Source organism: Ursus maritimus, unplaced genomic scaffold (genome assembly GCF_017311325.1).
Source record: "Ursus maritimus isolate PB19 unplaced genomic scaffold, ASM1731132v1 scaffold_15, whole genome shotgun sequence".
NCBI lineage: Eukaryota > Metazoa > Chordata > Mammalia > Carnivora > Ursidae > Ursus > Ursus maritimus.
Window position 1 is genome coordinate 41445455 of NW_024423897.1, and position 27997 is coordinate 41473451.

A 27997-nucleotide genomic window follows, 5' to 3' on the forward strand; every position below is an offset into this window, starting at 1 on the left:
AGGAAAAGGCATCCTGAGAGAATTCGTCCTTCAGCACCAGTACCACAGAGAATCAGGAGGGGAGCAGGAGGAGAGAGCCATGGCTCCATGGATGGTCTCCACTGGAAAACTTCAGGGGCTCTTCTGTGGATTTGTTAGAATCAGATAGACATTCTTTTGGCCTTTTCTTGGTCTGGTTGTTGCCAGCAGGTGAACAGAAGTGAGTCACTAGTCACTGCTTAGTCATTGCCACCACAGATCTTCAGCAGAATCTTCCAGCAATCCCCTGGTCAATTCTTTGTTCCTGCTCCTCTCATGGCCTTGTTGAACCTTTTGGCAAAAAAGGTTGAGGTATGCTTGAAACATTTCACCACCAGCAGCATTGCCTGCTCCAGGTCACCAGACATCTCCCAGCAGATGTTCTTCTCAATGTCTTCACCTGTCTTCTCTGATACTCCTTGAAAACCGCCACCAGGTCGGTCTGACTCTGCAAGCACAGAACTGTGTTCAACTTGGACTCCCATATTCCCAGGAAGTCCTCCCCAGCCATAGTTAGCGCCTCCACATGTCTCTGGATGAGTGGCAAATCCGCTTTTGTGCTCTCACCTGGTTTTCCAGATAGAGAGTGATGAAAAGCTTCTGGAGGTGTTCTCACTTGTTGTCTTGAATAGTCTCCTCTAGGGTCTTTTAGAATTCTGTTTTGTGGGCTCTCCTCGATTCCTGGATGTGCTCATTGCTGTGGGGGGTGAGGATTTCAATCAGGCAGGCTTCATCGGTGCAGGCCTCCTTGAAGACATCCCTCCTCTCACAAACATCAGAGAGGATGAGGTCTTCATCACAGTCAAGATGTCTTCTCAGAGTTTCTTGACAATTCAGATTTCAGATCTTTGATCGAATCCTGGAGCCGTCCTGAAGGACTGGAGGATCTGCTGACACCACTTGGAGCAACTCTCCAGGCAGCTGCTGAAGGCCTGCGCCTCAGTCCTGAAGCCTTTCTGAGCCTTCCACAGGACCTTGCCATCTCTCGGGGGGTCAAAAGCAGGAATATATGTTATGGTGTCTTGTAAAGATTGAGGAAACCCATTCTTAGCAAAGTTTATGTTTCATTTTTCTGGAAAGTAGGATGTACAGTGGAATGACAGGTGGAATACTGAGAGTAGATTCTGTTGGTAGTGTATTTTATATTTAATGTAGTATATGTGCTAGGATTTCCATATGTCTGTTCTTGAGGAAAAGTTATAGTGAAGGCAATGGGCTTATAGGCTATGAATAATGTCACATGTGTACATACGTTAATTAGCAATTGGTGCAGGTAGGGTAGAGTTAAGGGCCTCAGTGCTAGATAAAGAACAGCTATGAATTATGAATAAGATGAAACTATTCATTAGTTGAAATGGTTCACTGAATTATTATATATCACTCTTACTGCACATATGTGAAGTTGGCACTTAAAAAAAATATCCCTGTATTTATAAAGTGTACCAACTTGTTTTCCTCTGGAGCTTCAGGTGTTACCTGATGTAAAACATGGTTTAGAGTTAATAAAAACAAGAAAGAAAAAGCTTTCATTTTCTTCCCACCAGATGAATAAACCCTTAGTCTGAACAATTCATGTTTCAGCATGACTTTTATTAACACATCACAGTTTAGTTCAGTTTTGTCTTAGATTAATCACATGGTAGTATTGATGACTCTTAATGGGACAAAACTAAAGAAACAAAAACTTTAAAAATCCAATAGTATTTTGTAATCAGGTAATAGGAAACATACAATGATTTGACAGAGACTTATAAAAATTTTCTTTTATTTCTGGGGCTCCCGGGTGGCTCAGTCAGTTAGACATCTGTCTTCGGCTTAGGTCATGATCCCAGGGTCTTGGACCGGAGCCCCGATTCGGGCTCCCTGCTCGGCAGGGAAGCCTGCTTCTCCCTCTCACACTCCTCTTGCTTGTGTTCTCTCTCTCGTTGTCTCTCTCTGTCAAATAAATAAATAAAATTTTTAATTTTTTTCTTTTATTTCTAAATGCCTTAGAGAATTTATATGAAGGAAAAGTTACCAAAAGTTACAAAAAAATTCTTTTTAACCTCAGAAGTTATTGATCACATAATCTTATTTTCTATAATCAAGATGGGGAGTGTGAAGGCAAATTTAAAGCACACATTCCTAAGAGTCCTCTCTAAAAGATAATGAGATTTTTTTTGAGAACATTACAATTAAGCAACATATTTTATTTTTTTCCTGCTGTGGGATTTTTTAAGTGGAATTAAAGGAATGTATTAGAATATATTCAATATTCTTATTTCTATCTTTAAATTGTGCTTTTAAATTTGTATCAGACATCATTTTTATTTTTAATATTAACATGTTTAAAATTGGCATTTTCTCTAGGGATCTAATGCACAACATATGGTTATAGTTAATAGCACTGTATTATATACTTGAAAGTTGCTAAGAAAGTAGATCTTAAATGTTCTCAACACACACACACAAAAGAAGGTAATTATGCCATGTGATGCAGGTGTTAGCTAATGCTTTGGTGTTAATCATTTTGCAACACATAAGTATATCAAATCAGCATATTGTACATCAAAAACTTGCACAATGTTGTATATCAATTATACCTCAATAAATTGGGAAAAAAAATTGAAATGAACATTTCCATAAAAATAACTGGAAAAGTCTAAGGCAAAGCAAGTGATCAACTTTACCATTTTAAAAAAAAATACCCACGTAAGACTTCTTCCAATTTCTGCACATATGTAAAAAATGGCATAGCACAAAGGCACTAGAAGTATCTAAATAACATAAATAGAATATATTTCAATATTTAGGACCATCTGTATCACAACCTATTCATCTAAAGAACCAATCCCATGATGTGGTATTTTTAGTAAGTAGAATATTGCTACCCAACACCCCACCAAATGCCCACACCTTAATCTTTGAAACATATGAATATACTCCTTTACATGGCTAAAGGGACATTGCATATATGATTAAATCAAGACATGCAACGAGGCAATTATTCTGAATTATTGGAGTAGGCATGATACAATCCCAAGTGGAAGTCAGGAGGGTAAAGCGTGAGAGAAAAGGAAGAAGCAGAGGTCAGAGTGATATGGAGCCATAATCCAAGAAATGTGGGCAGCTTCTAGAAACTGGAGAAAACAAGGCAATTGATTCTTCCCTAGAGCACCTAGAAGGAACATAACTTTGCCAATACCTTGATCCTAAAAGTTCTAAACTTGAGAATTATAACACATTCATGTTATTTTGAAACCACTAATTTTGTGATAATTTATTAAAGTAATAATATAAAGCAAATAGGATATTCAAGAATAAGAAGGTAATATGAATGAATATTAGAGCCATATATAAAGGACTGGAAACGATTAACATTTTTTAAGACTTTATTTACTTGAGAGAGAGAGTGAGCAAGAGAGAGAGAAAGCAGGAGCAGGGGGAGGGGCAGAGGGAGAAGGAGAAGCAGACTCCCTGCTCAGCAGGGAACCCAATGTGGGGTTTATCCTGGGAGTCTGGGATCATAACCTGAGCCAAAGACAGATGCTTAACTGACTGAGACACCCAGGTGCCCCGCAATTAGCATTCTTAATTCTATCATATTATGTTAGTCACCATACACTACATCCCCAGTTTCCGATGTAAGGCTCGATGATTCATTAGTTGTGTATAACACCCAGTAGCATTCTTAATTCTAAAAGATATTCATTTAGGAAATTCTATCAGCTATGGTGGGAATCAGAATTTTCCCCATTTATTTTCTGTTTCAAGTAATATCTATTTTTGCTCCCAGTTAGGGTCTTTGGAAAGTGTTTACGATGTGGCTTTTCCATTTTTTCAGTCAATAGATGGTGCTTACTTCCTCATTCACTGAATGTTTCTTTGGTAATAGAAATACGGTAGATTTGGTTTTGCAATAGAAATATGCTCAGGTCAGCCTAGTAGAGGCATGAGCAGGGGAGAAGAATTGTAGTTGAGATCAACCTAAACAAGCTATCCCCTCGTCAACCTACCCAATAGACTATAGATGCCTGAGGACTCTCAGCTGAGATCAGCAGAGACCAGAAGAATAGATTCAGCCAATCTCAGACTAAATTGCCAAGGAACAGAATCCTGGGCAAAATAATTATTGTTTTAACCCACGAATAATTAGTGTAGTTTGTTACAAAGCAGTAACTAACCAATAGATGTTTCTCCATGAAAACCATGAAATGTAAACAAGATTCCAAGATGACTGAGAAAAGAATACAGCTTCTAAGGATGGCATATTTTCAATGCCTACCATAAATATGGCCTACAAATGTCTGGATGTAAAACAGATTTTTGTGAGGAAATCGACTTCAGCGTGCTAAGCCTCTGATATGTCAGGTATATTTGTCATAGCACAGCCTATTCACTTTCACTTTTAAAGGTGTAAATGTAGTTAAAGATTGAATTTGTCATAAATATACTCCAACACGGATGGCCAACATTTATTGAAATATTATTGTTTGTCAGGCATTGTTCTGAAGGCTTCCTTCACAAGTTTAAATGTTTTTAGTGCCCTAAAAATCTATATGAGTTATGTGTCATGATTATTTTCATTTTGAAGACACGAACACTGAAGTATAAGAGAGTTAGTAAACTGCCTAAGATTGCACGACTTATAGTTTCTAGGGCCAATAATTGATGAGTAAAATATAAATGTATTTCTAATCAATCTACCACAACATTTGTCTCAAAAACAAAATGAACAAACAAAACCTAATTGGGTTCTAATCTGTTTGTTTCCTGTCAGTTCCACACACAATAACCACATTCAAAATTCTGTATTAGATATCATGAGTTTAATTTACTCATATTTTTAACTCATATTTCTTTTTCTCAACTTCATGGCAATTAATTGGAGACCATTAGCTTACAATGTGAAGACATATTTGTTGTGGATTGAATCTTGTTCACCAAAATATATGCCCAGTTCATAACTATCAGTGAGTGATTTTATTTGGAAATAGGGTCACTGCAGTTATAATTAAGATGTAAGTCAAGAAGTCTTAAGATTCAGGATTGACCCTAAATCCAATCACTGGTGGCCTTACAAGAAGAGACAAAGATATACAGAGACACATAGGGATAATAGCATGTGAAAAAAAGAGGCAAAAATGGAGTTAGGCATCTACTGGATAAGGACTGTCATCAAACTGGGAGCTGGGAGAGAGGCATGGAACATCTTATCCCTCAGAGCTTCCAGAAGGAGTGAATCTTGTTGATGCTTTGTTGATTTTGGACTTCTAGCCTCTAGAACTGTAGGAGAATAAATTTTTGTTTTAAGCCACTTTGTGGTACTTTGTCATGGCAGCCTTAGGAAACTAATATAATACAGCTGACCTAAACTTTGCCAGGAGTATTTTTATTCATCAAGCAATTTCATTTGGCACCAGTCCTTGAACTAATAATCTTTGCAATTCAGGCATATACTAGACTGGACTGAAATATTTTTCATTCAGATTTCACTTAAAACCCTTATGTTCTGGGGACTAAAATTAGTCAGCTGTTCTAACCTTGTAAGCCTCTAAATGTGTAACCTGTCTTTATTTACTTTTGTTTCTCCTTGCAAATTGGACTTTTTTCTCCCCCGAGCTCATCTCTTGTAATATTTTGTCAGATGCAGCCTGTAGTAACCAACATTTTTCCCATCTAAATTTCTGTGTTCCAACATTTATCTCTAAAGTTCTAGTTTCGGTAGGGCTATACGATTCTTGAAAATTTATCAGACAACAAAATGACTACACATTTTTTCAACAGCATTACATTAAAACACTTTCCCAGCCTCAATGATCACTTTCCTTACTCTTTATCTCTTAAAGGATGCATAGGGAGAGTTCCCTGGAGGCTCTCTTATAAGGACATTAATCCTACTCATAAGAGTTCCACCCTAATGACCTTATTACTACCCAAAGGCTCCACTACCTAATAACTATCATATTGAAGGGCAGGATTTCAACATATGAATTTTGGAGGGATGCAAACATTCTATCCATAACGATGGATATAAAACTTAAAACTTAAAACAGTGCTGGGAATAAGGACATCCATATGTCATCCCAAGTTGAAAGGGAACATGATATAAGAAAACAGTAGTAATGTCTATCAAAGTATATCTATGTAAGGGGATATTTAATTGATATTTCTGACTGACCGATGAAGCTTTATAAAATTTAAAGGAAAAAAGCAAGAAACAATATTTCAAGTATCTAAAAAATAGCAAAAACTATTCTGGTCATTCTGTGAATTAATGAGGTTTGATAAATAGTTTTTTCAAAATTCTAAACATTTGCTAACATGGCTCATACCTTAGAATTCCACCATATATATTTTACTTTATTTATGAACACTATCTGAACAGGAAATTATATAAAACAGAAAAGTAGTGTCATATCTAAACTATACATATATGTGCAATAATTGTACCAAATAAAAGTATATCACCATATGTTAAAAATGTATATGTATATATAGGTTTGTTTATTACATATAATATGATATAATATAATACGTAATATATATATAATATTATAATATAAGATATTCCTTATTCCAGCTCTGTGTGTTTGTGTGCGTGTATTGCTATTCTGAATTTCTTGGAATACATAGCAATTTTAAGGTGAAATCTAGGAGAAAGATTAGTCAAATACAATGGCATGTACTTCCAGATGTCTTGTCCCAGGGGCTGTTCGATCTGACTGCGGCACATAAGGAACACAGCTAGGGACTCTACGCATCATCGATGCTGGATTATATTTACAAAGACCAGACTGAACTTCTGAATGATCATATTGAATAGAATTTCACTACTTTCTCAACATCTGCTCAAGGAAATTTGCATAGATACCACATGTGCAAACTAGCAGATAAAGCTTCAGACACGTCAGACATTTTAAACTGAGTTTTGTACAAATTTCCTTAACTGAACCAGTAGGCCTACTTTGATATTCTTTTGGTCTTGAGAGAAATTCTACCTCTTCTATTACTTAGAGAAATCCTGTAATTGAAAAATATAGTTAAGTTGCTTGAAAGAGAAAGTAAGTTTGATAACAGCAACTCAACGGTGTAAAAAGTGTAAACAGTGTAAATAAAACAATAAAGAGTGTAAATAAAAAAGAAACAAACAAAAACTTTACATATGAGATGTTTTAATGAGGCTGAGCAAAAAAGTCCTTTTGCTTTTTGGTATTTTAGTGACTAAGAGAGGTATTTTAGGCAATCATTAAATTAAATGCGCCCAGGGGTGCCAGGGTGGCTCAGCCGTTAGACGTCTGCCTTCAGCTCAGGTCATGATCCCAGGGTCCTGGGATCGAGCCCTGTATTGGGCTCCCTGCTCTTCTGGGAGCCTGCTTCTTCCTCTCCCACTCCCCCTGCTTGTGTTCCCTCTCTCGCTCTCTCTCTCTGTCAAATAAATAAATAAAATCTAAAAAGAAAAAAAATTAAACGTGCCCATTTAAAAACTAGAATCATATTGTTTAAAGTAATTTAAAAAGGCGACTTTGATTGGCATAGCTTGAATTTGATATTGCTGTTTGCCTATCAGTGAATTGACATGTCTCATTTTGTGAAGACATGATCTCACATTTTCCATTTTTATGGCCTCATCATTTTACATTGTGGAATTTGGCAAGGCAGATGGAGGGGTGGAGTCCTTGTTTCTGATTAAAAGAATCAGTTGCTTTCTTTAGTGATTTTCCTACCACTTTGAAATGTTTAATTATACAATAGAAACATTCTTAATTTCCAAGGCTTAAAATATATCTTTGCAGAACATTTTGTAAAATAGTCACACACCCTACATTCATTAACCCCCAAATGTGAATCATCTGTTTTCACAGAAGATAAAATAGAGGGCTCTTTATTATGATTCATTCAAATTATTTCCTAAATTTACAAAAATTCAATGTTTTACTTATTTATACACATATATTTTTATAAAGTGAAAAATAGCAGGTCAGCAACAATGGAAGCAGTTCATATTTCAACATAAGAAGTTGTGATATAAATCTTTGTTAGTAACCATTTTTTTCTATTCTATATAGATTATCCCAATGGCATATAACAATAAAAGATAACAGAAATATTTTTCTTAATGCTTTGATTTTTAAAAATATTAGAAGTATAGTAATAGCTAATGTCTACATAAAATTCAACATTTTAGTGAGGTACTTTCTTGTAAAAAGGACAATCATATGAACATTTAAAAAATTGATTCTCCATATGCACTATTACAGTTTTATACATTGCAGTAATGCTACATAAAATTATGAAGAAAAAAGAACTTACATTCTGTCAATACTTTGTGTCTTTAAAATGAAAATGTGTGACTATGAATACCTGTAAATCATACTGTATTTTTAAAAATTTAAATATAATTTAATTATTTTTTGTTTGGTTTACTTTTTCTAAAGGTATCACCCTTTCTAGGCTACTGTCTTTATATAGGGAGCACAATTCAATATGCCCAAAATGTTTCCTATCCCATTGGGCATTTAAACCCTAAAATCAGCAGTCACGGTTTTATGCCTATTCAATACTGTAGGTTCCACATATAGTTCCTTCTCTCTTTCTCTGTTTCTTTCCTTTCCTTTCCTTTCCTTTCTTTCCTTTCCTTTCCTTTCTTTCCTTTCCTTTCCTTTCCTTTCCTTCTTTCCTTTCCTTTCCTTTCCTTTTCTTCTTTCTTTCCCTTCTTTCCTTCCTTCCTTCCCTTCTTTTTCTTTCTTTCTTTTCCTTCCTTCTCTGTCTTTCTCTTTTAAATATTGGTAAAACAAATATAACATAAAACTTACTATCTTAATCATTTTTAATTGTTCAGCTCAGTAGTGTTATATATTCACATTGTTGTGAAACCAATATATAGAAATTTGCCATCCTGTAAAACTGACATTCTATACTCATTGAACAACTCCCATCCCCACCCCACACCCCAAAGGAAATGTCTCAATGAGCTCGAATACTCTAAGTATCTCATATAAGTGGAATCATACAATATTTGTTCTTTTTTGACAGACGTATTTCACTAAACATAATTTCCTCAAGATTCACTCATGTTGTAGCATGTGTTAGAACAGCCTCCCTTTTTAGGGCTGAATAATATTCCATTGTATGTATATACCACTTTTTTTTTATTCACTGATCCATTAAAGGACATTTGTGTTGGCTTTATATTTTGGCTATTATAAATAATGCTGCTACGAACAGTGGTGTGTAAATATCTCTTTGAGAGTCTGCTTTCGATTCTTTTGGAAATAAGCCCAGAAGTAGAATTGCTGGATTATATACTTGTATTTTTTTAATTTTTTGAGGTAATGTCATACTGTTTTTGCATAATGGCGATACCATTTTATATTCCCACCAAGAGTGCATAAGGCTTACAGTTTTTCCATATCTTTAACAACACATTATTTTCTGTTTTTCTTTTTTTTTTTTTTTTAAGATTTTATTTATTTGACAGAGAGAGAGACAGCCAGCGAGAGAGGGAACACAAGCAGGGGGAGTGGGAGAGGAAGAAGCAGGCTCCCAGAAAAGCATGCAGCCCGATGTGGGGCTCAATCCCAGAACCCTGGGATCACGCCCTGAACCAAAGGCAGACGCTTAACGACTGGGCCACCCAGGCACCCCTCTGTTCTTATTTTTGATAGTAGCCATCCTAATGGCTATGTGATGATATATCATTTGATTTTTATTTTCATTTCCCTAATGATTTGTGATGTTGAACATATTCCATTTGCTTGTTGACTTCCATACATTCCTTGTATCTAGAAATGTCTCATTCCTGCTTTTGATCCCAGAGATTCATTAGAAATGTATTTTCCTATATATGTGTGTTATGTAGGTCCCAGCCTATTGAGATTGATATTCTTGCCTAAGAATACCTGAGTGCATTCACCTAGACCCTTTTTTATCACAGAGGGCCCCACAGACCTTCTTCCAACCCCACGGGGCCAATGTTGTGGCCGGCCAGTCCTTGTGGTTCTTGGTATGATTTAATGATGCACTTTAGTAAAATCATCAGGTAATTTTGAAGAACAAGATTTAGTGCTCACAAGTTCTAGAGGGTACACAGCACACCCTAGGGCTACACAGTAGATAGAGAGGGAGGGAACAAGAACTGGTGTTCTGCCTTTACTAGGGTCAGAGAGTGGCATGTCTATGGTTTCATAAGTTCACTCCTTATCGGCAAATTTAAAGCATAAGAGCCAGAATTGAAGTTAAGGAACAGGAAGAAAAAAACAAAGTCATTTAAGGGGTCAACTATGTAGGTTATACAGGGTTTTTTAAAATGGAACTTCATGGGCAATGGTGGCCTTGTTCCTTATATAGTTTTTTGTGAGTGGCTGTGTCAGACAGCTGGCAATAGGTTTATTCAAGATGGATGCTTCTGCAATCAAACCCTTAATGTCAGACACATTCCCAGTTATGTGTGTGTGTGTGTGTGTGTGTGTATGTGAGAGAGAGAGAACTTGTTGGTCGGTAAAATACTTTCTTATGAGCTCATGAGGAAACAGAGTTCACATCATTTATATATAATTATACGTGTGTGTGTATGTGTATTGAGGTTTTGCCCAGATTAGACTTACATCATCATGCTGATGCTAAAATATACTTATTTGTATGTCTATAACATAAAGAATAATAAACATAAGTAAAATTCATAAAACTATACATCTCAGTTTGAAAACATTACTCATTTTTGTTGTATATGTGTTTGTGTATTTATACATATTTCTGTGTATTTGTGTAAATAATCAAGAATATGATTTCCTTCACAATGGTAGGCATTAGGACCAGTATAGAAGACATTTTTTTTTATTAAATTTTATCTGCTAAATACGATTAAGGGAGCAAATAAAATAGAAAAAAGTCACCTACTGGGGATCGGAAGTCATTAAAGTTAGAGTCACTAATATATTCCCATGAGTACAATTAAAGGTAAAACAAGCCAGTTGTATACATACGTAGCCAGAGAATGGTTGATAGGTGAAGCCTTGTTTAGTAAAATAATGAGAAAGCTGGTCCTTTTAAAAATGCTATAGAAACCAACTTGCGTAATTCCCCATCTATCTCAAACTGTTTTAGCAGATAGAGTAAGACAAAATTCATCTAGAAACCCCCTTCTGTATTTCTAGCTGGAAATTAATTTAAAAAAAAAGAACCAAATCTATAACTATCACAAAATAAGTTTTATAAACTAATAATCTTAGTACTATGCTGAATGGAAATAGTGTATAGTGTATATGAATACATTCATATTCAATGTAACTTTAGAATTTGCATAAGTTTATGGTTTATTACATTAAAAATGTTGACATAGTAATGTCACACATTATCAGATGATCTTGACTTTTAATTTATACCAATAGTTCTCTATGAAAAAGATGATTATAAAAAACACCAAACCATTGTTATAAAATAATTATCTATACTGCAAAGTACCATGAGGGTTAGGAATGAAACAATAGTCCCATTAAATGTATTAGAATATGATATCTGTTGGTCTCACTCTTGGTCTATTTATTGGTCAACCTTTTTGCTGCTATTCCTCAATTCTTTCAAATAACACTTTTGTTGTAAAACAAATAAAATTCAACTAAATAATCAGATTCCATGTAATTGTTTTTTTCTAACATTATAACATATTAAAATTAATTTACTTACAGTTCAATATTAAATGCATTTTATGCATTTAATAGTATGTTATGTAAAGCATCAAGCTAAGGTTCAAAAAGAATTAAACCTGTACTTTAAAAAATGGGTGGAAATGAAGGCAATTTTCTCAACTCTAGAAAAAAATAATGAAGGACTCCTCATAAATAGTAATTTTATTTATATTATAAACTGACCCCAAAATATAAGCATAAATATATCATCTATAAAAGAATAATGTTAAATAGTTTTCAAAAATTGATCTCTTGAAAGTGGAGCTATATCTATATATTAGCTTCTTATAAAAAATACAGTAAAATAACTAAATTTGGAGGCTGTATTCATATTTGGCTCTTTTGAACATGGCTTGCAATTCATTTGCTCTTCTAATTGCAGCTTAATTTATTGGGCCCTTCTGATTCGTAAGTTTTACCTGGAAATTTTCTCTGCTTCACCTAATATTATACGCCATTCAACTTCCTCTTCTCTCTCACACCTTCTCAAAAATTTTGCAGTCCAACTTTTGTTCTTCCTCTCTCTCAAAATATCTCTTGGCAAAATCATCTATGACATTCATAAAGCAAAATGTAAAGTCCCAAGTTCTAACTCTACAACTTGCTTGACCTGTTGCCAGTACTTCACATAGTTGATCACTTCATCCTTCCTGAAAAACTGCCCTTCCCTTAATTTTCAGGACGCTATTTCCTTTTTCAATTTCTAACTTATTTCGCTGGTTGATACTTCCCAGAATTCCTTGTGGATTCTGTTAATTTTCCCAACTTCTAAATTTTGTTGGTGTTCTGGGCATAGCTTTTATTTTCCACCAAAGTTCTCTCGCTAGCCTCTTTCATTAGCACATACATGCTGATAACTGATAAAGTTTGTAGCTTCAGCCAGAACCTCTGGTAGGAATTCCAGATACAATTACCACTTCTAAACTCAATTTTCATATAAATGTTTAATAGCATCAAATAGAGTATAAACATCAGTAATTGTTTTGATACTTCCAATTCCATACTACTCCATTGCCAAATCTGACCACTGTTCACCATATCTGCCACAACCACTCTGGTCAAAGCCATCACCATCTCTTTCCTAGAATACTGGAGTCTAGTTTTCACAGATTACTAGAGGGATCATTTTTATACATGCCAGATTTGGTCACCTCTCAGTTCAGAATCATCCAATGGCTTCTTTTACATTTAGAATAAAGTTCAAAATCATTATCATTCCTACAAAGTCATGTGCAACCTTAACTTTTCCCTCCCTGTCATCATCTTTCACAACTACCCCTATTTCTCAATTTGCATCATCTACACTGGCGTTCCCCTGGTTTACAGCCTCAAACAACGTTTTCCTTAATATTTTTGCAGTGAGTACCAAGGGTCAATCTGCAAATGCACTATGTTGATGTGGGGAACTAGTTCAAATCCATACTAAGCTGTGTGACAGGGTAAGGATGACAAGGAAAGAGATGTCCTTACCCTTAGAATAGTTTCAATCTTTCAATTTATACAAAAAAATGAAAAGTGAAACAAACAGAAGTTAAATTTGCACAGAAAGACTTGTTGAGTATTAACATCCTCTCATATACTTATAATCATATACACACGTATCAACACACACAGATACACCCACTCACACACACACACATGCACCATTAAGAAAGTGCTCATCAATTCCTATTTTTCCAAGTCTTTGTATTATACACATACATACATCTATGTATTTAATTTTACCAAATAAGGTTTTCGAGAAGTGGTAGATACCTTTTGTGATCCCTTCTAGGTCTTTCAACTGTGTTCTGTGCCCTATGACAAAAAACAATGTTGGTCACAGGGTGGCAATGAGATACAGATATAGTCCTCCGCCAGGGAAGAGATGATCCCTTCCTCACGGCTCTCTGTGTCTAGGTTGTTCTAGCGCAATTGTTCCAGACAATGGCTCCACCCTTTTTTACTCCTCAAGCTAAATATTAGATATGATTTACAACTGTTAATATCTTCAAGTTATTATATAAGCTGCTGTATTCTCTTGTGGGATTTCTACTACCAGCTCATATCTTTGTAAATAACCCCTGTAAATTGTCCTCAATTTACCCCAAATTCGCAATTTGAGTGTTTCATTTGATTTCGCTCAGAACCTTGAATAAATGCAGCTGTTAAAATGGGTAAGTACAGCGAAGGGTAGTGGCCTAGGAGGGGCAAGAAGCAGCAAGAAGAATACCCACTCCCACCCCTAGCCATGGGGTCGGTGGGGTCTGCAAGGAAGAAGAGCCCTCACTTAGTGGCACTGCTAAGGAAGCAGCACCCTCAGGCGAGGACCAAGTGTCAGTGAAAATTCTGCCTGGACGGTGTCATCCAAATCACAGACTTAATGTTCGCCAAGACAATTTCACTGCTATAAAAACAGTGATTGTTATACTTCCACCTGTAGAGCTAGCTTTATTTAGCTACTTTGAAAGATAACATTATAAAATGTCAGTCTTTATTTACCTTCCTGTTGTAATCGAACCAAGAAAAGTACAAGGTATGTGTCTGATGTTAATTCTGGACCCATCAAGAGAGAATTCAAGTTGAACCACCGGAAAAAAATTGTAAATATTTAAGTTAATGTCCATTGTAAGTAATAAGGAAGTTCCAAATGTTAAGAATAAATATAACCCATCTTCACTTATTAAGACTATCTAAATACCAAAAACATTGTCAAACCAAGATTTTTAAAAAGTGATTAAATAATGTGACTTTTTAAGAACAAAAAATAAATAAATAAAATGGGTAAATACATGAATCCATTATGTATATTTACTCATATTTTACTTTTGAATTTTGCACATTTTCATAAAGAACATTATCAGCATCCACTTTAGAGCTGCAGAGCAAACACTCAATTTACTGCTTTCAAGAGCTTCTCATTTGGGCAACTCAGAAAGCTGGACCATTTATTAGACTTAGAGTCTATTTTTTTTTTTTTAATGTGTGTTTGTGGATATGTAATTTTGACCAGACAGAGGATGGTTAAATGAGAGGTAGGGGGTCTTTGTATTTTGTATTTTCCTCAGCTTATTATTGACATGAGTAAGAACCAGGCTACAGGTGACGTCAAAGCCACATGCCAACCGTTTAGCGTGGTAGTCAACAGCTGTTACGTGTACCTGCCGGAGCATCCCCTACTCATGCGTTCTCTTACTTTGGATTCAAAAGTAAAACACTAAGCATCTGTGCAGTTGATGCCACTTCATATTCTTAAACAATGATGCATCTCTAGTCACTCAAATTATGGAAGTTCTGGGCTGAGGAATGCGTATGATTAAATATAAAACTTGTGTTCCCTTACGTTTCTAAATATTAATTGCTGAATCACGTAGATACATTTTTGTTTAAATGACCATATGAGATTTCTCCTTCAATCAATAATGTGGTAAATTATACTAGTATATTTTCTAATAATGAACCAACCTATGCCTACAATATACTCAACTTGATTGTTTTATTTTTTGAAAATTTTTCTTTAGATTGTATTTGATGATGTATTGTTTAGGATTTTTGCAAATATACGTAAGAATTGAGACTAGGTTATAATTTTGGCATTAATGTTATAAAAGCCTTGTAAATAAGTTTCAAAGCAAGACTGTCTTTTATATTCTTTGAGAAATTTTAACGAGATTTGAATTATCTTTTTCTCAAATATTTTACAGGACATATCCATAAAATCTTCAGGTTTGCTTTGTGTATGTATTTTGGGCAGGAGGAAGGTTTCAACTGATTCAATGTCAATAATTAAGTGTATAGAAATAGACTATTTCTTCCTGAGTCAGTTTCAATATTTTGTATTTTTAGGTATTTGTGCATTTCCAAATTCATTGATCGGTATACACATATTTATGTTTTCATTTTAGTATCTGTCACATTTATAATTATATACCCCTTTTTAGGGGCACCTGGGTAGCGTAGTCGTTAAGCATCTGCCTTCGGCTCAGGGCGTGATCCTGGCGTTCTGGGATCGAGTCCCACATCGGGCTCCTCTGCTGGGAGCCTGCTTCTTCCTCTCCCACTCCCCTGCTGTGTTCCCTCTCTCGCTGGCTGTCTCTCTGTCACATAAATAAATAAAATCTTTAAAAAAAAATTATATACCCCTTTTTATTTCTTAAAAAATGAGTGCATTTCCCTATTATGTAATCAATAACTAATGGCAAGTTCTGAAATATGAACATATGAGTATTTATCTGGGAAAGATGAAGTAAAATATCATAGGTTTCTGGGAGGTCAGATAATGGGATATTGGGACAATTAAACCAGGTGCAATAGTGAACCACAAGCTGCTAAATGTTTTGATGAGTGGGGGAGTTGTGAAAGTGAGTTCACATAAGAATGAAAGTAGGAAACATGGTAGGTAGTACAATTTGATTTCAGGCATTTCAAATAAAAGTGATATTGTTTCAAAATATCAGGAAAGAGTGATGTAGACATATTTCCTACTTTCAAACTCAAAGGTCAAAATGTCTGACACTAACATTTACACATAAATAAATAAACATAAATTGATATATTAATAAAAGTTTTATGTATTTTTCATACACACACATACGTATATATAATATCTTTAACCACTAGAAAGCATCAAGATGTCAGGAAATTGATTATACAGTATTATCTTTTGAAAACTTAAGTGCTAAGTATATTTTTGCAGGGGTCATTACTTAGCCTGCTACTATTAAACATTTTTTAAATTAATGATTGGGGTGATGAACCAGAGTGTCTTTATTAAATTTGCTGATGACACCAATTTGGTAGGACAATTAGCACATTTAAAAACTGGATTAAAATTCAAAATGACCTTGATGAGTTGGAGAGGAGCCTGGATATAAACAAGATGAAGTTGATTAAGTTCATGTGCAGTAATTCATTTAGCCTTTTTCACATTTACAGTGGCCAAACCATTATGCAACTCTGATCGGAACTTTTAATAAAAATAGTTTGAACCATCTATCTTCATTGCAGTACAGTCACTGAAAATGTGAAGTCAAGATTTGGTGCATCCAACTGGCATAAAATGAACTGCCTAGTCTAATGGAGGTGATGTTGCTTCCAGGATTCTTCAAGGCACAGATACCTAGGTTGAGATGGAAATTTATCTATCAGAAATCGCTTAGAACAGGTCAATGTTTCTAAGCTGAGAAAAAATAAAGCACAACAAAGATTCTTGCAGAAGTAAAAAATGTCTTGTAAGCTGACAGTGGTGTTAAAAAAAGAAAACAGTAGTAAATACATGACTATGTGAAATTTGGATGAGGTTTTCACTTTTTTTTCTGTATTAGTTACTTAATGTTTTGGAGGGAGTTTCTATAATTGAATTATGGTACCAACACTGTGAAAAAGGAATTATCTGTGAATAAAGTATTTTACATATGAGTAAACTAGCTAAAGAAATATATAGATTTGAGAAAATAATTATAGGCTTCAGAATTAACATTAATATTCACATTTTTGTCTTTAATGTGAGTTTTAAAATTAGGGGGTCAATGTCTATAATGAGAATCTCATACAAATTTTAAATTATAAGGACATGAAATTTTCACACAGATCCAGAAATGCTGTCAATATTCTAAAATTCATTCATGATACACATTTGCTAGTCAGAAGATCTAAGGTTAGGAAACTTAAGAAATGTCATCTCAATATATATGGTTTCAGGACATTTACATTTTTTCCTTCTAATCAACCGACTCAATTACTTGGAGCGGTTATAGACTTACAGAACTATTGAAAACAAATACAGAGAATTCCTATATACTCCTCCTATCCACAGTTTCCCCTACAATTAAGATTTTGTATTAGTGTAGTGCATTTGTTATAGTTAATGAGCCAGTATTGATATGCTATTATTAACTAAAGTTTCTATAGTTTACATTAAGGTTTACTCTGTCTTGGACAGTTTTATGGGTTTCTCCAAATGTGTAATGTCATGTATCTGCTATTACGGTATGAAGAGAAGAATTTTACTGCCCTTAAATTCTTCTGTACTTGAGTTATTCATTGTTTTCTTACCCACAGTCCCTGGCGTTAACTAATCCTCTTGCTGTCTTTACAGTTTTGTCTTTTCCAGAATGTCATGTCATTGGAATCATGCAGTATATTTTCTTCTCAGACTGCCTTCTTTCACTCAGCAACATGCATTTAAGTTTCCTCTATGTCTTTTCACGTCTTGAGAGCTCACATCTCTGTATTAATATACAGTATTCCACTGTGTGAATGATCCACAATTTATTTATCCATTCACCCAATATCTTAGCTGCCTCTAGCTTTCAGCAATTATGAATAAAGTTACTCTAAAATCTGTGTGCCCGTTTTTGTCTGGACAAAGCGTTCAACTCTTTTTTTTCTAAATACTGCAGCAGTAGTAATGGGAAAGCTCACTACAACGGAGTTGGGAGGTTTTGGCTGGGGGAGCTCTCACACGCTACCTCCTCAGTCAGTTGCAGAGCTGGACTTCATCTTGCATGCAGAGGATACTCTACTACTTCAGCCAGAAGAGACGTTCTCTTCATCCCCACCGGCAACAGCTCTGCCAATAAAAAGCCACCACACTTTGAACTCCCAGTTTACTCCAATGGGTTTTTAGTTCATAACAACCTTTCCCAGGTTACCCCTTTTCTCCTTAAAAAAGTGTGCCTCCCCTTAGGTCCCCTCACTTGCATATGGTTTTGCCATAGCTTGTTTGTCCCAGATTGTAATTCTCCTTTATTCTTGAATAAATCCATAGTTGCTGGTAAAATAACTAGCAGTTTTACTTTTAAGGTTAACAATACCAAGAAGTGCAATTGAAGGGACATATGGATAAGACTATGTTCAGCTTTGTAAGAAACTTCCACACTGTCTTTCAAAGTGGCTGTACCATTTTTCATTTCTATTAGCAATGAATGAGAGTTCTTTTTGCTCCACGTCTTCTCCAGCATTTGGTGGTGTCATGTTTTTGGAATTTAGCCATACTAACAGGTGTCTAGAAGTATCTTGTTTTAACCTACAATTTCCTAACAACATGTGATGTTGAGCATATTTTCATATACTTATTTGCCATCTGCATATCTTTATCAATGAGGTTTCTTTTCAGATCTTCTGTCCACTTTCTACTTGGGTTGTTTACTTACTGTGGAATTTTAAGAAGTATTTGCATTTTTCAGACACAAATCCTTTATCAGATGTATCTTTTGCAAATATTTGCTCCAAGTCAGTAGCTTGTGTTTTCATTCTCTTAATGGTGTCTTTAACAGAACAGTATTTTTTTTTATTTTAATTCAGTCTAATATCAGTTCTTTTTTTTTCTTTCATGCATTATGCTTTTGAGGTTGTATCTAAAAACTCATTGCCAATCCCAAGGTCACCTAAGTTTCTCCTGTGCCATCATCCGTATGTTCTATAATTTTGTGTTTTACATTTGTTTCTAGTTTCTGGTCTGACTGTAAAGAGCTTGGAGATTTTCATTCCTGGGCTCAAAATAAGACCAAAACTGCAGAAACTGAAAATCAAATGTATTTCCTAGATTCATCAGAGAATTGAGGTAACAGAACAAACTGCTCTCCTAAGAAATGGACAGACAGGCAGATACAGAGAATGACAGCTTGTGGGGAACAGAGCCCAGGACAGAAGCCCACAGGTGGGGCTACCACCTGTAGAGATTTTAAATCGTAATTGATGGATTGCTGGAGGCTAAGTGTAGACTAGCTTGAGATTTAAAACCACAAGCGGGTCAAAGGAGAAGGAAAAAAACCACAAACACAAAACACAAAACAAAACCCTAACTTACAAAGGTACGAGGATAAGAATTCTATTCCACTGATCTTTAGAAACCAAGCAATCAAGAGAGTAAAATGAAATATTTAAAGTGCTAAAAGAAACATTATCCCCAAATTAGAATTTTGTAGCCAGGGAAATTATCCTTCAAATGTGAAGCAGCAATAAAGAATCTCTAAGACAAATAAAAATTGAAGGACTTTCTTACCAGTAGGACTGCCTTGCAGGAAATGTCAAAATAAGTTCTTCAGAGAGAAGGAAAATGATAGAAGTCAGAAACTCTGCTCTACATACTGAAAGAAAGGTTAGAGAAAGAATAAATAGAAGTAAAATATTTTATTTTCCTTATTTGTGCACTGGGGTTTACAAAATGGAGATATTTTAAACATTTATATTTATTTATCAATTGGAGTTATTTTTATAAAAAGATACTTTTGCTAATATACTATTTGATTATCCAGTGCTATAGTCCATACAGTGGTAAAGGATAAATGCTGAATCCCTTTCCAGTAACCTGCTTTTAGTATCATTGAAATCTCATGAATTTTTTTAAAAGATTTTATTTATTTACTTGTCAGAGAGAGGGTGCACAAGCAGGGGGAATGGCAGGCAGAGGGAGATGTGGGGCTTAATTCCAGGACCCTGGGATCATGACCTGTGCCGAAGGCAGACGCTGAGCCACTCACACATCTCAAAATCTCACGAATTTGGTAAACTTCTATAGTAATTAATGGTATAAATCTCTACAAACTAGGAAGAGAAAGAAACTTTCTCATCCTGATAAAGGCATACTGTAAAATACTACAGCTAACGTTATACCTAATGGTGAAAGACTGGAACGAACTATCTGAACAACATGTATTTGATAAAGTGTTTGTACCCAGAATATACAAAAACCTCTACGAGATTTTAATAAAGAGAAAAATGTTTCAGTAAAACTTGCTAAAATATTTGAAGTTACACTTCACCAAACAAGGTATTTGAATGATAATTAAGCACATAACAAGGTACTCAGTGTTATTAGTCATTTAGAAAATGCATATTAATAGTAAGATATCTCTACATCCCTACTAGAATAATTACATTTTAAAAGACTATTATCAAATATCGGTGAAGAACTCTTGTGTATTGCAACGCAAAATGGGCTAGCCACTTTCAAAAATAATTTGACAATTTCCTATAAAGTTAAATTAATGATTATCATAGACTCAGCAATTTCACTCATAGATAATTACCAAAGTAAATTAAAGCATGTGTACTCTAAAGACAAGAATTCATTTATAGTAGCTTTTTTCATAGTATCTGAAAATTTGATAAATAGTGTGTTTATATCCATACAATGGAATCCAAATCAATACCAAATATGAATTGACTTCTGATATACACAACAGCACAGTGTTATATTGTGATTTATACTAGAAAATATATATCTGGTTTTTGTCCCCATTTATGGCATAGATCTCCTAAAAGCCTTGGAATTTCCTAAATAAGGAAACCACCAAGGTTTTTACATATCTTTTGTTATGTTAATAAGGAGACTTTTGGACACCACCTAAGGATGGAGGCCCAGTTGCTAGGAGAACAATCTTGTGACCAATGATTTAATCGGTCCTGCTTATGTAAGAAGCCTCCATAAAAACCCAAAAGGACAGGGTTCAGATAGGCTTCCAGATTGGTGAGCATGTGGAGGTTTGGGGTGAGTGGCTCACCTGGACAGGGCAAGGAATCTCTGCAACCTTTCCCCATACCCTGCCCTACGCATCACTTCATCTGGTGGTTTCTGAATTATATCTTTTTGTAATAAACCAGTGATCTAGTAAGTAAAATCTTTCTCTCAGCTCTGTAAGCCACTCTTGCCATTAACCAAAGTCTAGGAGGCTGTCGTGGGAAACTTATTTATAGCTAGTTGGTTGGAAATAGAGGTAACTACCTGGACTTGTGACTGGCATTGTAATTGGGCAGGCAGGCAGGCAGTCTTGCAGAACTGAGCGGTCAGCTTCTGGAATCTGACCCGATCTCTGTGTAGTTGGTCTGAATTGAGTTAAATTGTAGGACACCCAGCTGGTGTCTGAGAATTTCTTGTTTGTGTGGGGAAGTCCACCCATGCCCCCCCACACACACATACACATTGGAATTGGGTCCAGGAATCCAAAAAGACATGGATAATTCTCAAAAAAAGAAGCTAGCCCCCAAAGACTACATATTATATGACTTTGTTTAATATAGTGATAGGAAGCAGCTTTATGATTGCTGATAGCTAGAGGACAGCAGGAGGAGATTGACTGCACAGGGATATGAGGGAATATTTCAGGTGACAGAAATGGTCTCTATCACGATGTCATAGTAATGATCGCATACATTTAAGAAAATTATCAAATTGTATATTGAAAACTAATTAATATGAGTATTTTAAAATCATATTTCAATAAATCCCAGCTAAAAATAAATACATAAAAGGGCAAATTATCCAAGGTCACTTAATTCTAAGGGTAAAATTTTTCTTTTAAAGATTTTATTTATTTATTCGACAGAGATAGAGACAGCCAGCGAGAGAGGGAACACAAGCAGGGGGAGTGGGAGAGGAAGAAGCAGGCTCCCAACAGAGGAGCCTGATTTGGGGCTTGATCCCATAACGCCCGGGATCACGCCCTGAGCTGAAGGCAGACGCTTAACCGCTGTGCCACCTAGGCGCCCCAAAAGGTAAAATGTTTTGCATCATTCTACATTTCCTTCCTTGGCAAACACTACAATGTATAATCATAATCATCATCATGTGTCTAAGAAGGGTCTAATTCTTTAATGTGCTTATTGGAAATGCAATCTCTATCATAAACAGGACTCCATTCTTTCAGGCGACAGTCTCTTCAAGAGTTTCTAGTTCAGTGTCACACATACGTTGTTTTATTTCAGTGTGTTCTATGTGTGACTCCAGACTCCAATTTTAATTTTATTTTGAGCCATATTTTACAGTCATGTTTTATCACATCTATAGGCTCCATATAATTTTTCCATCCTGTTCTAGAGCCCTCTGACGCATTGCCTACAACACAGGCATACATATATATATATAGGCATATATCTTCCACAGGATGTCCACCTTCAAAATCTTATCCTACTCGCTAGTGTGTTGAATGCAGGAAAATGGGAATTTATAATACAATCCAAAGGTAATCAGCATTTAATAAATTGTGCGTGTGTGTGTGTGTGTATGTGTGTGTGAAGGTTAGAAATTCTGCATTCTGAAAATGGCAAATTATATCTATTTAAAACTGAACAGAAGATAAGCATTATTTCATTTATAAATTCTACAACAAGAAATTGAAGTATACAAAATGTTAATTTTTAATATAGAGAAAGTGTATTTAAAATAAGTCTTTTGCCATTATTTTAAGTAACAGCGAATGACTTCTGTCTCCCTGTCTCTATCTTTTCTTTCTCTCATTCCTGGAAAAGACCCACATAAAAATAACTAAGTGGCATTAACTAAAAAAAAAAAAAAAAAAAAGATTATTCAATATGGAACAATATTGCCAAAAGGAATGTTTAAAGTTCTAGAGAGAAAGAAACATTGTACTGAGTATCATGGAAAAAAATGATGTTTTCTTATCTTCTAATAATCAGTTGTCTTGACTTCCTGAAAGTGGCAAAAATTCTTTCTGCTTTTGAGATGATAACTCAGAAGAACTGTCAAAAAGATCAAATCTCCTTCAAAGTATTAGATTTTGTCACAAAATTTGGAAGTACCAGTTCTCCTGGGGCAACTGTAAATACACTGTCAGTTTTGTGTGTTTGTTTGTTCCAACACAGTGGGATGTGCTATCTCTTGGGAAATAGATTTGCTTCACTTACTTCTCAAAAGATTTACTTCAGACTAATAAATATTATTTAGAAAATTCAAAGTAAGATGATTCTTAATCAACAATTGATGATGATTTTTTTAGGCTTCAAAATTCTTAATGTTTCAGATATCAACTAAGATTATTTAACTAATTAACACGATAAGTGTGATATTATAAATCTTTGTCAATAAGGAAAATTTTACTCAGTTTAAAACACAGTAGTCATTACATAGTTAACCATTTAAAATACATAAAAACTATTTTATCCTCAACTAAATTATAATGGTAAAAATAAATAAACTCATAGTTATTTGATGACAATAAAATGGTGATAAATTCTCTAATATTTATACTTTGAATAAGCCAAAACATTACCTTAATTGTCAAAAGCAAGAATAACAAAACTCAGACAATAAGCTATGAAAATAGTCATTAGTATCTAAATTTGAAGAATTAAACTTCAGAATAATATCTAAATTTTCAATAAATTTTTAGGCAATTAGATATCTTAATTAAGAAATTTAAATTGAAAATATAAAACATATAAGTACTTTATATTGCATGTATGCACATTCCTACACAACCACACCCACATTTGCAAAGTTCAACCTTCATTAAATGCCAAAGATCTGTCATGGGGAGATTGTCTAAGTACTTGCCATTTACTTTCACCCTCATAATATTGCAGTGTATACACTCTTATTTTTCTTTTTTTCAAAAATTTTAATTGAGGCATAATTGACATTCAATATTCTATTAGTTTCAGGTGTACAACATAGAGATTCAATATTTGTGTACATAGTGAAGTAATCACCACAAGAAGTCTAGCTACCATCTGTCACCATACAAAGTCAATATTATGCTATTGATTGTATTTTCCATGCTGTACATTCCATTCCATGACTTATTTTATAACTGTAAGTTTGTACTTGATCCGCTTCACCCATTTTGTCCCCCAAACTCCCTTCCCTCTGGCAACCACCAATCTGCTCTCTGTATCTATGTGTCTGGTTTTGCCCTGTATGCACTCTTTTACCCATTTAACAAATGAGGACGCTGAGATTCACTGGTTAAACATCTTGCACAATCTTGTAAGTGGCAAAGGTTGTATTTCACTCCAGATCTGCCTTTCTCTAAAGCTCATGATATACTTACCCTGCTGCAGATGTTTGTGGTTTGCTGTATGACAACACAGATGCATAAATAAACTAACTGTGAAATGAAAATACACTACTAGGAACTAATGTGGTTAGCAAAGTCTTTCATTCACTTGTATCTCCCTGATAAAGGGAGACAAAAATATTTATCTCAAAAGAGAAATGTTTGCTGACTTTTCTTTCTCTGTAAATCGTCTTCGGTATGATTTATAATGATTTTTTGGAACAGCATACAATCGTACAATCTAAGCATAACTGCCATAACCACTGAGATTTCACAGTTTTCCAGTTGTCCTTTCTGGGACTCATCTAAGTATTTTCCAGTAAATTATTTCATGACTGATCTGATTTTAATAAACATGCAAATTAAACTGAGATTGGTATGTAAACAGGTAGAAAAATAATCAAAACTCAAATCTAACAGAAAGGATGAATACTCCATAGGGAAATTGATAAAATAATTTAATTTAAAAAATCAGTACAACAAATTCAATTGAATTATTTAACATATTTAGAGAGATATAATTTAAATGCCATGAAATATACCCATTTAAAATGTATAATTCAGTGCGTTTTTTAAAATATATACACAGAGCTGTGGAGCGATCAAGACAATTTAAATTTAAAACATTTTTATCATTCTAAGAAGAAACCCCATGTCCATCAGCAGTCACTGCTGTTTATCCCACATTCCTCCAGATCCAGGGGATCTTTCTGTCTCTACAGATTTGCCTATTCTGGACATTTCATATGAATGGACTCATACAATAGGTAGTCTTCAGTATGTATCAATATTTCATTCACATTATATGGATAAATATTCCATTGGATGTAAAAACCACATTATATTTATCTATTTATCAGTTGATATACATTCAAGATTCCCCCCCATATTTCAGCTAAAATGAATAATGCTGCTATGAACATTTGTGTGCAACTTTTTTCATGGATATATGTTTTTATTTCTCTTAGGTATATAACTAGAAGTGGAAAAACTTCATCGTATGTGAATACAATGCTTAAATTTTGAGGAAATATCAAGTAGTTTTCCAAAGTACACCATTTTACATACCCACAAGAAAAGTATGACCGTTCAAATTCTTTACAGCCTTATCAACTCTTGTTGTTGTGTCCTTGGAAATACAGCCATCCTATTGGATATGAAGTGGCATCCCATAGCTTTATTTGTATTTCTTTAATGACTTGATGTTGAACGTCTTTGCATATGCTTATTGATCATTTGTATATCTTCAGTGAAGACATGTCTGTGTAATTCTTTGCCCATTTTTTCAATGAGGTGATTTTTTTTTATTTTTGAGTTGAATAAATGTATATTCTGATAAATGTAAGTATAAAACTCCAGATTATAAATTTCAGAAGTCATTGCATATATTTTCTTCCCTTCTGGGGATGTCTTTTCCCTTCTGAGATGATATTGTGTGCAACACAAAAGTTTTGAATTTTCATGGAGGCCACTTTTTGTTAATTTTGTCACTTGTACTTTTTTGGGGTTATATATAAGTAAACCATATCTAACCAGATAAAGATTTATTTCTTTGTTTTTTTCTTATGAGTTTTATGATTTCAGTACTTATATTTACTTTTGTAATCCCTTTGAGATTTTTTGTGTATGAATTGTGGAAAGGGTCTGACTTCATTATTTTGCATCTGGATATCCTGTGTTTCCTGTAATATTTGGCAAAAAAGCTATTCTTTTCTCATTAAATGATCTTGTACCTTTGCTGGCAATCAATGACTATATATGTAAGGGTTTGTTTTTGGACTCTCAATTCTCTTTCATTGATCTGTGTGTCCACCATATGGCAATATCACACCAGCTTAATTACTGTAGCTTTGTAGTAAGTCTTGAAGTCAGGAGATGTGGGCCCTTGTTGTCTTCTATTTTAAGATTGTTTGGACCACTCTGGGTTCCTTGCATTTACATGTGAAATTGAAGGTCACTTTTAATAGTTTTTGCAAGAAATCCAGAAGGGATTTCTATAAGGATTAGTCTTAAATCTGTATGTACATCAGTTAGGAAAGTGGAGGCATCTAAATAATAAAGTCTTTTGACCCACGAATATATGATTTCCCATATATTTAAGTCTTCTTTAATTCCTTCACAATGTTTTACAGTTTTCACTATACAAGTCTTGCATTACTTTTGTTGAAAACATTCCTAAGTATTTTATTCTTTTTGATTCTACTTTTGGATTTTTTTTTTTTACTTAATTTTATAGTTGAATTTTTTATTGGGAGTATATTAAAATGCAAATGATTATTTTATATGAATCTTCTTGAACTTCTTTGTTTTAATAGTTTTTGGAGGTTTTTTAATAAATGAATCCTTTAATAAATGAATCTGAACATGCCATTTGAAAATAAAGATCATTTTACTTCTTCCTTTCAATCTGGATGTCTTTATTTTTAATATCTAGTTTCCCTGTCTATAAAATACCAGTAAATTTTTGGGTTTAGTTGGCTCTAATGATCTTTTTAATTTCTTAAGTTTGGAAGATTAAGTTATTGATTTGAGAGATTATTTTTTTAAACAGCGTATTGCAGTTGTAAATTTTCCTCTGCGTACTGCTTTAGCTGCAACCTAGAAGATTTGATGTTTTATTTTCACTTTCAGTTATATTAAAGCTATCTATAATTTGTCCTGTGATTTCTTCTTTTATCTATAAGTTACTTAGCAATGTAATCTAAATTTCACATATTTATGAATTTTTAAATTTTTCTTCTGTTTCTGATTCTAATTTTGACCCATTATACTGAGATAATATTTGTATGACTCAATTTTTTATTCATAGTGTGGTGTATAAGATAGACATTATCATTTCAAGAGGGAGAAATTAGAAACTTAAAAGAAGTCTTGGCAGATACTATATAATTTCATTTATAGGTGGAATCTAAAAAACGAATAAGCAAATGAACAAAAAGCAGAACCAGAGTTATAAATATAGAGAACAAATTGATATTGCCAGAGAGGAGGGGCGTGGGAGGACAGGAAAAATCAGTGAAGTGGAGTTAAAAATACAGGTTTCCAGTTATGGAATCAATAAGCTATGGGAATAAAAGGTAGAGCATTGAGAATATGGTCAATGATATTGTAATAGTGTTGAATGGTGACAGACAGTAGCTACACTTGTGGGGAGCAGAGCATCACATATAGAGAATTTGAATCATCATATTATATACTGGAAACTAATGTAATATTGTGTGTCAACTATACTCAAATAAAAAAAAAATTAAATAGGCCTTGAGTCCCAACAAATCTGAAACTCAGTAAGACAAATTTCATGGATTCTAAAACCTGAGAATAATTCACTATGGCCCTCTACTCTACCTTCTGGATCCACCAGACTGGTTGCCCAGTTCTCTTGGCTTGGGGAGGCTCCATTGGACACCCCAGACACTGGACCAATACTATTGCCTTCTCTGGCCTCTGTCATTTTCTTTTCTCTCATTTTTGTCCTTGTAAGTCCTGGCTGACAGTGTTTCTGCTGGTGTAAAATTTTCATTACTCTTGTTGTTCTTA

General features: G+C 34.4%; 1 pseudogene; it reads right to left on the reverse strand.

The window, feature by feature from the left end:
- Positions 1 to 269: 269 nt before the first annotated feature.
- On the reverse strand, positions 270 to 27980 carry LOC121102726 (annotated as a pseudogene).
- Positions 27981 to 27997: the final 17 nt, after the last annotated feature.